Here is a 13,078-nt window from a genome sequence, read left to right as displayed (position 1 = left end):
TTCTTGTGCTTGCTTTCTCTTCAAAATTGTGTTTTTTGCCTTTTGGTATACCTTGTTTTTTCTTGATAGCCAGATATGATGTACCAGGTAAAAGGAATTGCTGTAAATAGATCTTTAATAATGTGGTTGCGAGGTGTGGTGGGGTCAGGGGAGAAGGAGAAGCTTTCTTTTATTGAGCTTGTGCCTCTTGTCTCTGAACTTCACAAATGTTTCTCAGTTTTTTCTCCTCCTTTAGTTGGAATAGGATGGCTAGAGACATCTAGAGTTGGGTATTTCCGATCCCCAGTTCACTTAGGCTCTGATAATACCCCAGCAGATCAGGTTCTGGTTAACTAGTTTCTGCTGAGGGCAGGCCCTGTCAGAAAGAAGAGTGCTCTGGCATATTTCAAAATAGTTCCTTTTCCTCTCCTCTTTCCAGAGCAGGAGGGGAATTTTTCCCTGTTATTTACTGTGGGATTCAGGTTGAAACTGCTAGTGGTAAATCCCACAATATTGTGCCCCTCCCCCCATAACTGGGTTCCCTGGAGTTTTTAAACTCTGCAGAGTTGTCTGCATTGAGCATTCAGCAATTCTTCAATTACATTTCAGGTTTTCCTACCCTGGCACTGGTTCCCACTCTTGGGTTTTTGTGCTACAAAGTTGTGACTATTACCAGACATAAAAGTAAGCAATAATTCCATAAAATAAGAACTATTTAGTCAATGCTTATATATATTATATAATATATAATATTATATTTTATTTACACAATATATAATACATATCATTTATTTTTACTTTGCTTTTTTTTACTTAAAAGTATATCCTAGAAGTCATTCTATAGAGATATAGATATATTTTCCATTCTTTTTTACAACTACATAATATTCCATTGTATAGATGTATCTATTCGACTTGTCTCCTATTGATGGAAATTTAGATTATTTCCAGTCTTTTGCTGTTACAAATGGTGCTGCATGCCCTTTCCTTATGCTGTTTTCTTCAGCTGGTTAGCTTCTGTTTAACTTTCAAATTCATTTCTTACTTCCTCAAAAGATTTTAGGAGGCTGTGATGTACAGTAGGCAATATTAATATATAAAATAGAATACATGAACATATCAAAACCCAGCATATCCATAAATTAGTCAGTTTTAGTGTGATGCTTAGATTAGATTTGGATTTAGAAGGGCAATTGCTGCCTGCCTGCCTGCGTGCTTTCTTTCCTTCCTTCCTTCCTTCCTTCTTCCTTCCTTCCTTCCTTCCTTCCTTCCTTCCATCCTTCCTTCCTCCTTCCTTTCACATTGAACATCTACTACATAGTACACTTTCTACTGGGTATGCAATAGAAATTAAAAAATGGATATAAAATATAGCAGAAACTGTTGGTGTCCTGCCCATATCTCCTGTGTATGTTGACCCTATGGCTTCCAACCACCAGCATCTTGACTTTTTTGCTGAAGGTATTATTTAGCCTCAGGACAGAAATACTGAGAAGTTAATGCTTCCCCACCCTAGCAGCACTCTAGTTATGCCATATAGGGGTTGGTTGGTATATAAATCTCCAAGGTAGGATAACTCTGAGGCATGTTCTACATAGTATCCCAGAAGTCTCAGCAGGGTTGAGCCCAATGACACATGGTGGTGATCTGCTCAATAATGCATCCTTTATTGACTTTCTTCTTTTCTCTGCTCACTTCTGTACTCCTAATGGTGCTTCCTGGGATCAACCTTTCAATAAACCACTTGCACTGAAATACTTGTTTCAGGATCTGCTTTTGGAAGAATCCAAACCAAAACATCTGTGCTTAGTGACACTTACTGCTGAGTGAAAGAGACAAATCATTGACAAATCATCATATATATGGTCATATAATTAATTCAAATTAGGTATCATTAAACATCTGTTTGTAGCTAAACATGCTTTTTTAAGTGGTGGAAAAGACATTTTATTTCAGAAATGTTTCATGTATTTTTTAGAAGATCCATTTTTTTTAAGTACAACATTTAATACATGTCAGATATAAGAAGTAGAAAAACCATTTGCATAAGCTTTGGGAAGGTACTATTAAGTAAAAGTGAATCTAAAAATAAATAGTTTCTGCCTTTTTTGATTTTTGAATTCTAAAGAAGATAGAACAAATACAGACACATACAAGGAAGTTTGAATATCATGTTTTATGGATTTCTTCCTAATCATTGTTTTCAGTTTTCAGTTTGTTGTGCTTTTCTGCTAATAAAACACCTGAATATGGTAGTTGTTTATATAAATCAGATGCTTGACAATAATCTCAGGAAAATTATCCTTATCTTTCTTTTATAATGAGTTCCAGGAACAATCTGGTCAATGGAGAATCGTAGGTGCTGCTGAGAACTACCAATTTTGTGATAATCATTGAAATTGTGCCACATTATCTTCTTTGAGGACACAAATAAAGCAGGATGCAAGTAACTGTCTTTGTTTTTCTCATTTCAGTTTTGTTTTGTTTTTCCCATGTTAATCAAATCCAAAGTTATTAAAGACAATATGGTATAGAAAAGTACATCTGATTTTTTCCCAAGTAGTTATTATTTCACAATTATTTGGAAAAATAAGGACCAGTGTTAGTCTGTTCCTATATGTGAGACATTATCCTTCTGCATTATTTACAATACATGAAAACCCACTTAGCAAACATAGAGAAATATAATATGTTCAGGAATCAAAAATTGGAACATGACTGCCTGGTACTAAATAAGATGAGCTAAGGTTGTGAAATGGGTTTTTATAGGGAGACTGTTTTATAACCCTGAGTGATGATATGTAAACCTCTCTTTACAGAGGCAACGTAAATTGGAAAAAGAAGTGGATTCAAAAGTCTGCTGCCACTGCCTGGATGGCCTTAGACAAGTCTGTTTACCTTTCTAGGTCTCAATTTTCTAGATGCTCTTCCCATCCTTCCAAGTCAAGGCCTAATCTCACCTCTGGAAAAGAGAGAAGGAAAAAGAAAGATAGACATCAGGATAGAGCAGGATGCCTTACCAGCACTCGGAGCAGGGCAGAGCAGGGCAAGGCAGGACAGGGCAGAGGTAAGAACCAAAGTAGAAGCCAAGACATTATGTACAGAGCCAAAATCAAGCAGTAGAGAAAGAAATGAAGAGCGGTGACTGGGCTACCAAAAAAAAAAAAAAGGCTTCAAAATAAGAGCAACAGACTTTGATAGAAATGTCTCAGGCAACTAGCATAATTGCAGCATCAAGAAATGAACGTTCATTTAAACATTTGTTGGGAACCTACTTGGGAGTTGCTGGAAATCAAAAGTGAATCATACATAGCCCTGCCTTCTAGAAGCTTAAAATGTGGAGGGACAGGTATATACACCACTAAACAGACTACAGTTTAGTTTGAAGAGAGCACTAAAACAGGAATTTAAATCAAGTACTGAGGGAGCTCAGAGAATTAAATCTTGTTCAATTAAATCTGGCAGTAGGGATAAGGAAAGGTTTTATAATAGAAGTGATATTTAAATCTGGCCCTGAGAGATGAATAGGATCATCAGGTGGAGGCTCAGGTAAGAAGAGAGATCAGAATGTGAAGAGGGGCAAAGGAATGAGATAGCATGATGTGCCTGTTTTCTAAGAGAAGCTGAGTGTAGCTCGAGCACGAGTGCTGCAGAAATGGGAGAGGGTGACGCCAGAAGACAGGCTGCCCGTGAATTGGGAAAGGCTATGAATTTCATGCTAGAATTTGGGCCACAATCCAGTAAGAGACTGGATAGTGTCATTAATACCAGCCACTCTAGCAGGTTTCTAGTAGGCAGTCAGGCCCAGCCCCTGTTGAAGGCCAAGAATGGAGGAGAGAGGATGAGGTGGTAGAGTGAGGAAGGGAAACAGAGGAGTTAAAGCAGATTACAATTCCAAACCGAACTGAGTGGTTAGGGATTTTAGTGATTGAGATGACTACAGGGAAAGGTTTAAAGGGAGAAAGATGATAAATTTAATTTTGGTAAAATTGGAAACATTCACAAGAAGCTAACAATTAGGCTACTGATAATGTCGTTCTGGAATTTGAGAGACAGCCAGGCATGGGTTTAGCTGGTTGGGAGAAAGCAGTGAGAATGAATGAGATGCCTAAAGAGAGAATGGCAAATGGAAAGAGAAGAAAGTGAAGATATCTTGGTGGACAACCACCTGATGAGGAGTCCAGGAACATAATAGGAAAAGTGAGAAAAGTAGGGTAAGAATAATAGAGTTGTATTTTGGCACCCACAGAAATTTAAGATTTTATAAAAGAGTTGGCAATTTTTAAAGCTCAAAGGAACTCAAGATAGATGGGAAATAAAAAGAGGTAATTAGAATTGGAAGTTATGTGAACACAAAATGAGGAAGTGCAGTCAGTTAGTAAAAGAATGAGACTATAGGAGTTCTGGTCAAGATGGCAGAGTAGGCAAAGGTTATGCATGCCTCTTCCCAAAACCTCATTAAAATTACAACTGAATTTTGGAATAGTCAACCTAAAGAACCATCTGAAGACTAGCTGAACAGAAGTCTTACAACTAAGGATATAAAAAAGAGACCACAATGAGACTGGTAGGAAGGGCAGAGACATGAAATGAATTGGTCCTATATCCATCTGTGGTAGTTGAGCATCAGGAGGGCTATCTCAGCTATGGAGATCTCCCCAGAGGAGTGAGGGGCCCAAGCCCCATGCTAGGGTTACTTGGCCCAGAATTCCAGTGCTGGAAAGAGAAATCCCCACAAAAATATGACTGTGAAAATTAGTGGGGATTCTGACTGTCTGGGTGAGATGAAAGGCAACTAGAAATGCAGACACCCCCTTAATGGGCTTGTGCAGAACTCACTCACTTGTAGGTATTCACCGTGGGCTCTAGCAGAGGGACAGCTGCTTTGGAGGTGCCATGGGAAAGATTGAGTTGTATGACTTCAGGGCAAGGGCTGGAGGGACAGCTGCCATTGTCTATTTGTTGAGTCATCTTCCTGTGCAGCCTATGGGCAGGTACCATCTTCCCTGTGTTTAGCCCTCCGCCCACATGGCCAAACCTGAATCTGAATTGGCCTGGTGAAGGATCTCACTAGGCTACCTTCAGACCCTGCCCACCCAACTTGAGAATTGCAGGTGGCAATTTTAAAGCCCTGCCTTATGCTCTTGGCATGGGTCTCCTTCTGCAGCAATCAGCAAGCCTCAGCTTGACTACCTCGGGAGATACTTTTGGGGGTGAGCAACCACCCCAGGCCTGAACTGCAGTATTTCTTGAACAAATCTTGAGGGTCTGCATTCTCAAGGTGGGCAGCAGCTGGTGTGATCTGAGACTTTTGTGAGTGGCCACAGGCTCATCACTGGCAACAAATCTGAATCTGCGCTAACCTGGGAAACCCACTTTCCCTACTCTGGTGACTCTCTGGAATCCTCCTTCTTCCAACTTGTGTACTGACTGAGGTTCTTTCAGCTGCTTAAACTTATGAACAGCTGGCAGGCAGCCTCAAGTCTTGGGGTGCCCTAGGCCTTTTGCCGAACTTCTCAAGTTTAGTACTGGTGGCAGTCAGCCTTGATTCACTGCAAGTCCTCTCTCATGTGCTTCAAGGTCCAACACAGAGAGCAACCAACCATAGATAGATTAATAGCTCTAACCAGTTAGCCCTGGGCCAGTCACAGTCAGTAGCTGACCTTTGCCTGAAGAGGAACCCCTCCCAAAGGGCTTTAGAATCAATACACCTGGATGCTGGCTTTAGATCTCATCAGAGTCCCACCTAGTTAGCCCCACAAGTGACACACCCATGGTCCCAACAGGCACAAGAGCCCACTGGGGTGAATACCTACTCTATAGGGTAAGCCCCCACATAGCTGCTTATATACTGTGGGCATGGTCAATCCTCATAGCACATCAACCTGAGAGTCAATCCTACCCACTGATGTGCCAACAGCAATCAGAGCTTAACTACAACAGGAAGGCACACAAAACCCACACAAGGGACACTCCTGGAACACCTGAAGTAGATTGTCAGGGAGACTGTACTATTAGGCAGTTAAAATGGGGGGGAAAAAAAAAGAAATATGTCCCAGGTGAAAGAATAGGAGAGAACTCCAGAAAAAGAACTAAATAAAATGGAGGCAAGCAATATAACAGATACAGAGTTCAAAACACTGGTGATAAGGATGATCAATGAGCTTAGGGGAAGGATAGATGATCTCAGTGAGAGCTTCAACAAAGAGACAGTAAGCATAAAAAAGGACATAGAAACTATAAAAAAGAATGAGTCAAAAATGAAGAATACAATAACTCATGAAGAATACACTAGAAGAAATCAATAGTAGATTAGATGAAACAGAGGATCAATCAGCAATTTGGAAGACAAGGTAGCAGAAAACTCTCAATCAGAACAGTGCAAAGAAAACAAAACAAGAATAGTTTAAGGGAGTTCTGGGATAGCACCAAGCTTAACAACATTTGCATCACAGGAGTACCAGAAGGAAAAAAGAGAAGCAAGGGATTGAAGATGTATTTGAGGAAATAATGATGGAAAACATCCCTAACCTGGTGAAGGAAATAGACATATAAGCCCAGGAACCACAGAGTCCCAAACAAGGTGAGACCAAAAAGGTCCACAACAAGACATCATAACTAAAATGCTAAAGTTTAAAGTCAAAGAGAGAATCCTAAAAGCAGCAAGAGAAAGGCAGTTAGTTATATACAAGGGTATTCCCATGAGACTGTCAGCTGATTTCTCAACAGAAACTTTGCAAGCCAGAAAGAAATGGCACAGAAAATTCAAAGTGATGAAAAGCAAGGACCTACAACCAAGACTACTCTCTACCCAGCAAGGCTATCAATTAAAATTTGAAGTGAGATAAAGAGCTTCCTAGATAGGAAAAAGCTAAAGGAATTCACCACCACCAAGCCAGTATTACAAGAAATGTTGAAGGGAATTCTTTAAGAAGAAGAAGGGGAAGAAAAGTAAAACATAAATAAGAATAGTAAAATGGCAACATCTATGTACTTATCAACAATCACTTTAAATGTAAATGGGTTAAATGCTCCAATCAAAATACATAGAGTAGCTGAATGGAAAAGAAAATAAAACCCACATATGCTGTCTGCAAGAGAACCATCTCAAATAAAAGGACAAGCACAGACTAAAAGTAAAAGAATGAAAATAGATATTTAATGAAAATGGAAATAAAAAAGCTGGGGTACCAATACTTATATCAGACAAAATAGACTTTAAAATGAAGGCTGTAATAAGAGACAAAAAAGGACATTTCATAATGCTAAAGGAATCAATCTAGCAAGAGGGTATAACCCTAGTAAATCTTTATGAACCTAACATAAGAGCACCTACATATATAAAGCAAATATTGACCAACATAAAGGGAGAGATTGACGGTACTATACTCATAATAGGAGACTTTAACACCCCATTGACACCAATGAACAGATATTTCAGACAGAAAGTCAATAAGGAAACAGTAACTTTCAATGACACACTAGACCAGATGGATTTAATTGATATTTTAAGAGAGCATTTTAGCCCAAAGCTGCAGAAGAAATTCATTCTTCTCAAGTGCACATGGAACATTTTCCATGACAAACCACATATTGGGCCACAAAATAAATCTCAGTAAATTTAACAAGATTGAAATCATATCAACCATCTTCTCCAACAACAATGGTATAAAACTAGAAATAGATCATGAGAAAAAAACAAAAAGCAAAGGCTAAATAACATGCTCCTATTAAATTATTGACATTGGGCTAACAATAAGAACAAAGAAGAAATCTAAAGATACCTTAAGACAAATGAAAATGAAAACACAACAACCCCAAACCTATGGGACACAGCAAAAGCAGTCCTAAGAGGGAAATTCATAGCAATATAGGCTTACCTCAAGAAACAAGAAATTTCTCAAATAAACTATCTAAACTTACACTTAAGGAAATTAGGAAAAGAACAGCAAACAAAACCTAAAGGGAGTAGAAGGAATGAAATAATAAAAGAATGAGCAGAAATAAATGAAATAGAGTCTGTAAAAACAATACAAAAGATTGATGAAATTAAGAGCTGGTTTTTTGAAAAGTTAAACAGAATTGATAAACCTTTAACCAGACTCATCAAGAAAAAAAAGAGGGGAGACTCAAATAAATAAAGTCAGAAACGAAGGAGAGAAGTGACAAATGACTCCACAGAAATACAAAGGATTATAAGAAAATACTATGAGCAATTATATGCCAACAAATTGGACGATCTGGAAGAAATGGATACATTTCTAGAAACATACAATCTCCCAAGTCTGAGTCAAGAAGAAACAGAAAATCTGAACAGATTGCTACAATGAAATCTAATCCGTAATCAAAAAACTCCCAACAAACAAAAATCCTGAAGCAGATGGCTTCACAAGTGAATTTTACCAAACATTCAAAGAATTAACACCTATGCTTCTCAAACTATTCTAAAAAATTCAAGAGGTGGGAAGGCTTTCTAATTCTTTTTACTAGGCCGCCATTATCCTAATTCCAAAACCAGACAAAGACAGTACAAAAAAAATTGTAGGCCAATATCCCTGATGAATATTGATGCAAAAATCCCCAACAAAATATTAGCAAACTGAAAATAGCATTACTTTCAGTCTGATCTTCAGCATTACAAAAGATCATACACCATGATCAATTTGGATTTATTCCTGGATGCAAGTTTAGTTCAATATCTGCAAATCAACTAATGTATATACCACATTAACAAATTGAAAGATAAAAATTATAGATCATATAAGTAGATGCAGAAAATGCATTTGACAAAATCCAGCATCAATTTATGATAAAAACTCTCAGTAAAGTGAGACTAGAGGGAACATACCTTAACATAATAAAAGCCATTTACAACAAACCTAGGAAATCAGACAAGGAAAAGAAATAAAAGGCAGCCAACTGAAAAGAAAGAAGCAAAACTGTCATTATTTGCAGATGACATGATACTATATAGAGAGAACCCTAAAGATTCAACCAAAAAAAATGTTAGAACTGATAAATGAATTCAGTAAAGTAGCAGGATACAAAATGAATAATAATTTTGTATACACCAATGATGAACTAACAGAAATAGAAATTAAAAAACAATTTCATTTACAATTGCATCGAAAAAATAAAATGCCTAGGAATAAATTTAACCAAGGATGGTAAAAGACCTGTACTCAGAAAATTATAAGTCATTGAAGAAAGGAATTAAAGAAACAAATAAATGGAAATATATGTCATGTTCATGGATAGGAAAAATAACATTCAAATGTCCATACTATCCAAAGCTGGGTGAAAATGGTGAAGGGATTAAGAAGTACAAATTGGTTGTTACAAAATAGTCACAAGGATGTGAAATACAGTTTAGGGATATAGTCAATAACATTTTAATAACTTTGTGAGTGCCAGCTGGGAACTAGGCTAATCAGCAGGATCACCATGTAAATTCTTTAAATGTTTAACTATTTTTCTGTAACCTGAAACTAATGTGAAATAATATTGAATGTCAAATCTAATTGAAAAATAAAAATTAAAAACTTATGAGAAGAGAGAAACAAATTCTTAGTTTTAGGTGAAGCTGAAATCTGAGGAATGTTTGGTGACTTTTAATTTAGATATAATTTCAAACTTGCAAAAAGGTTGTTGCAAAAAGAGTACAGAGAGCTTCCATATTCCTAGATTCACCATTAACTATTTGTTAACATTTTGTCTCATTGTTTTCTTATCTTCTTTTCATCTCTCCTTCCTTCCTTCCTTCCTTCCTTCCTTCCCTTTCCTTCCTTCTTCCTTCCTTCCTTCTTCCTTCCTTCCTTCTTTCCTTCCTTCCTTCCTTTCTTCCTTCCTCATTCCTCCCTTCCTTCCCTCCCTCCCTCTCTTTCTCTTTTAATAATTTGAGTTGCAGACTTCATGACACCTTTATATTTAGGTATTTCAGTGTGTATTTCATAAGAACAAGGCCACTATTTTCCATAACATAAATACAGTTATTAGATTGAGAAATTTCATATAGATATAATACCAATATCTAAGTATATTCTCTGTTCAAATTTCAGTAATTAACCCCCAAATGCCCTTTATAGGTATTTTTTCCCATTCTGTATCCAAATAAGGATTATATATTTCATTTAGTTGTCATGTCTCTTTCATGCCCTTGAATCTAGAACAATTCCTAAGCCTTTCTTTGTATTTTGTGACATTAACATTTTTTGAGGAGTACAGACTGATTATTTTGTAGAATGTCCCTCAATATAAGTTTAATAATTCTTCTTCAAAATTTGATCACAGCTACTAATTTTTTTTTTTCAGGAAAACCCCAGAAGTGATGTTATGTCCTTCTCAGGGCATCTTATCAGGAGGTTCATGATGTTTTGTTTTCTTATTGGGGATATGAACTTAGGCACTTGTTGAGATGGTGTCTACCATTTTTCTCCACTGTAAAAGTAGCAATTTTCCTTCTATAATTAGCAATTTGTGGGGAGATATTTTGAGAGTATGTAAAAATATCCTGCTCCTCAATAGATAATAACCTACTAATTTTAGTTTGCATTAGTGCTTTTTGCCTGAATCAATTATTATTATGTTTACAATGTGTGGTGATTTTTTTCTAAAAAAATCTCTTGCATTTATTAGTTGATTTATGACTATAAGAACGAAAACTCCCTTATTCATTCATTCACTCATTCATTCATTCATCATTCATATCGGTGTGGATAAAGAAGGTTTTTATAAAGGATGTGGAAAGACTTGAACACAGCTCTTCTCAGTCCAGGGTTATTGCAGGCAATAGATTATTTCACACTGGGATGCCAAATCTTGTCCCTGTACTACCTCTTCCAGAAAGTGGAGGAAAAGTTCATCATGGGCTGACCCCTGAGGAATTCTTCCAGTTCTTTTCTCCTAAAACCAGCATAAGAGGACCCTATGCTCTTGGAACTGGCTTATCTTATATTTTCTATCTAAAGAAATACATGTGATTACTTCAGAGACCATCTCTGCCATATCAACAATAGGGATGATTGTCTATGTAATTAAAAAACATAGTGTCTTTACTGGAGAATTTGCTGATAAACTCAATGAGCAAAATATTGGCCAGCTAGAAGAGGTGAAACAGGCTTCCATCAAACATATCCAAGATGCAATTGATCTGGAGAAGTCACAGCAGGCACTAGTTCAAAAGTGCCATTATCTTTTTGATTTTCAGAGGAATAAAATGGATATGGCCTTGGAGATTACTTATCGGGAACAGCTGTATAGAGTAGACAAAGAGGTAAAGAATCACCTCGATTTTCATATCTTTGTGCAGAGTATGATGCATCGAAACAAGCAAGAGCACATGATAAGCTGGTTGGAGAAGGATGTGGCTCAAAGCATTTCTACACAGTAGGAAAAGGAGACAATTGTCAGGTGCATTACCGATCTAAAGCTGCTCGCAAAGAAGGCTCAAGGACAGCCCGTTCTGTAAATGCATCTATCCCAGTTGAGACAGCTATAAACAGTTGACTGACTAAATAGAAACTAGTTTATATGACAAACATCTTTCTGCATTGCAGTCTACTGAAGTTACACTTTCCTTCACCTACAAATAAAAAACTAGAGTTTCACATAGAGAGAAAATTAAAACAATCTATTAGCCAAAAAAAAAAAAAATCACCAAAATTCTGCTATTAACTGGGGAAAAAAAGGTTCTAGAGAGGGGCTGTAGGCTGTAGGTTGAAGGTGCAGTAAAAGAAAAAAAAATGCTAATGGACAGAGTTTTATCAAGGTGAAATTCAGAAAACTAGTAACAGATATTCGAAATGGCATTGATCAATATGGCAAATGATGAAAGACAATTTTGAATTTCAATCTGATTGAAGAGCTGCTTATCAATTTGGCTTTCACAAGAAGCTCTATGTGGCTTGGCCTCTTTAAAATTGTTTAACAGAATTGCTTAGTCTTCTGAATAAAAAAAATATGTCATTAGACTCCTCCCCATCATGAAGTGTCCACCTCTCCTGAGCTTAGGTCAAGTGTCTTGATGTTCAGCCTTCTCTGAAGCAGAGATGTGATCAAGGTCTTGTGAGCATCCTTCAGAAAACATTTGTTGCAGGGAAAAGGGGAGAGTTGATGCAGACGTTGATTGAGGTGTGTCTGAAGTGGAACTTAAGCAAACTGTTGAAAACCTTAAAAAATCACTGACCACAATAAAATATTTAACCAAGAAAGAGTTGCAATTGCTGATATTCTATGTAGAAAATTCAAGTGCAGATTAAGAGACACATAGGAAAATTTTTCTGTGGCAATTAGGCTCCATCTATATTGAGTTGTATAAACTTATAAACACTTTTAATCAAAAACTGTTGTTAGGTAACACTTTCTCTTATATGCCATGTTGATTGTGTAACTTTTACAAATCTTTCCTCATCTTTAGCAAATTGTTCTGCATTTGGAAGGCAGTTTCTTCTAAGTGAATATCATGAAAGCTTTCTGATATAAAGAATCATTATCATATTTTCTAGAGTTAAAAGAGATGTTTGAGAAGACAATTTTTTTTTTCATTTTGGGATGTAATACATGCAACTATTCTATAAAGAATCCAGTGGTGAAATTCATGTATTCATTATTAATAAATATGTGCACCTGCAGTTCTCAAGAATGAGATGAAGAAATCACCAGTCTGAAGTGCAAATTCCAGGGACAATGAATCACTCTGAAACACAATCATTTTGGGAGATTACTAAAACAACATAGCAATAACAAACATATAATACAATGTTATATTTCCATAAGGACACCTGCATTATGGAGGAAATGTATTCTTCAGTGGCTTTAATATCAGGGAGTTAGATTAATTCAAACTTTTCTCAGTCAGTCCAAAAAAGGCAGAGCCAAATGTTTTTGAAACTAATTGATATAGGAATTATTTCCAGGAACCCAAAGACATCAGAAGAAAAACTATGTTCAGCAAACACTTTAAAATTTAACTTTTCATATTTTACACAGATCCATCATTATTAAGTTAGAATAACCATTACGAAGTTAAGCAGTGTATCTTTTAATAAGCTATATCTGCTTATGGAAAGTTAAGGTAAGACCTGTACAAAGTAACCAGTTC

General features: G+C 36.6%; 1 pseudogene; it reads left to right on the top strand.

Annotated features, from left to right (window-relative positions):
* The first annotated feature begins 10,716 nt into the window (after window positions 1-10,716).
* LOC120611962 (ATP synthase F(0) complex subunit B1, mitochondrial-like) lies at window positions 10,717-11,446 on the top strand (annotated as a pseudogene).
* Window positions 11,447-13,078: the final 1,632 nt, after the last annotated feature.

Source organism: Pteropus medius, unplaced genomic scaffold (genome assembly GCF_902729225.1).
Source record: "Pteropus medius unplaced genomic scaffold, Ma_sr-lr_union100, whole genome shotgun sequence".
NCBI lineage: Eukaryota > Metazoa > Chordata > Mammalia > Chiroptera > Pteropodidae > Pteropus > Pteropus medius.
The sequence above is the reverse complement of the archived record's forward strand: the minus strand, read 5'-3'. Positions and strand labels throughout refer to the sequence as shown.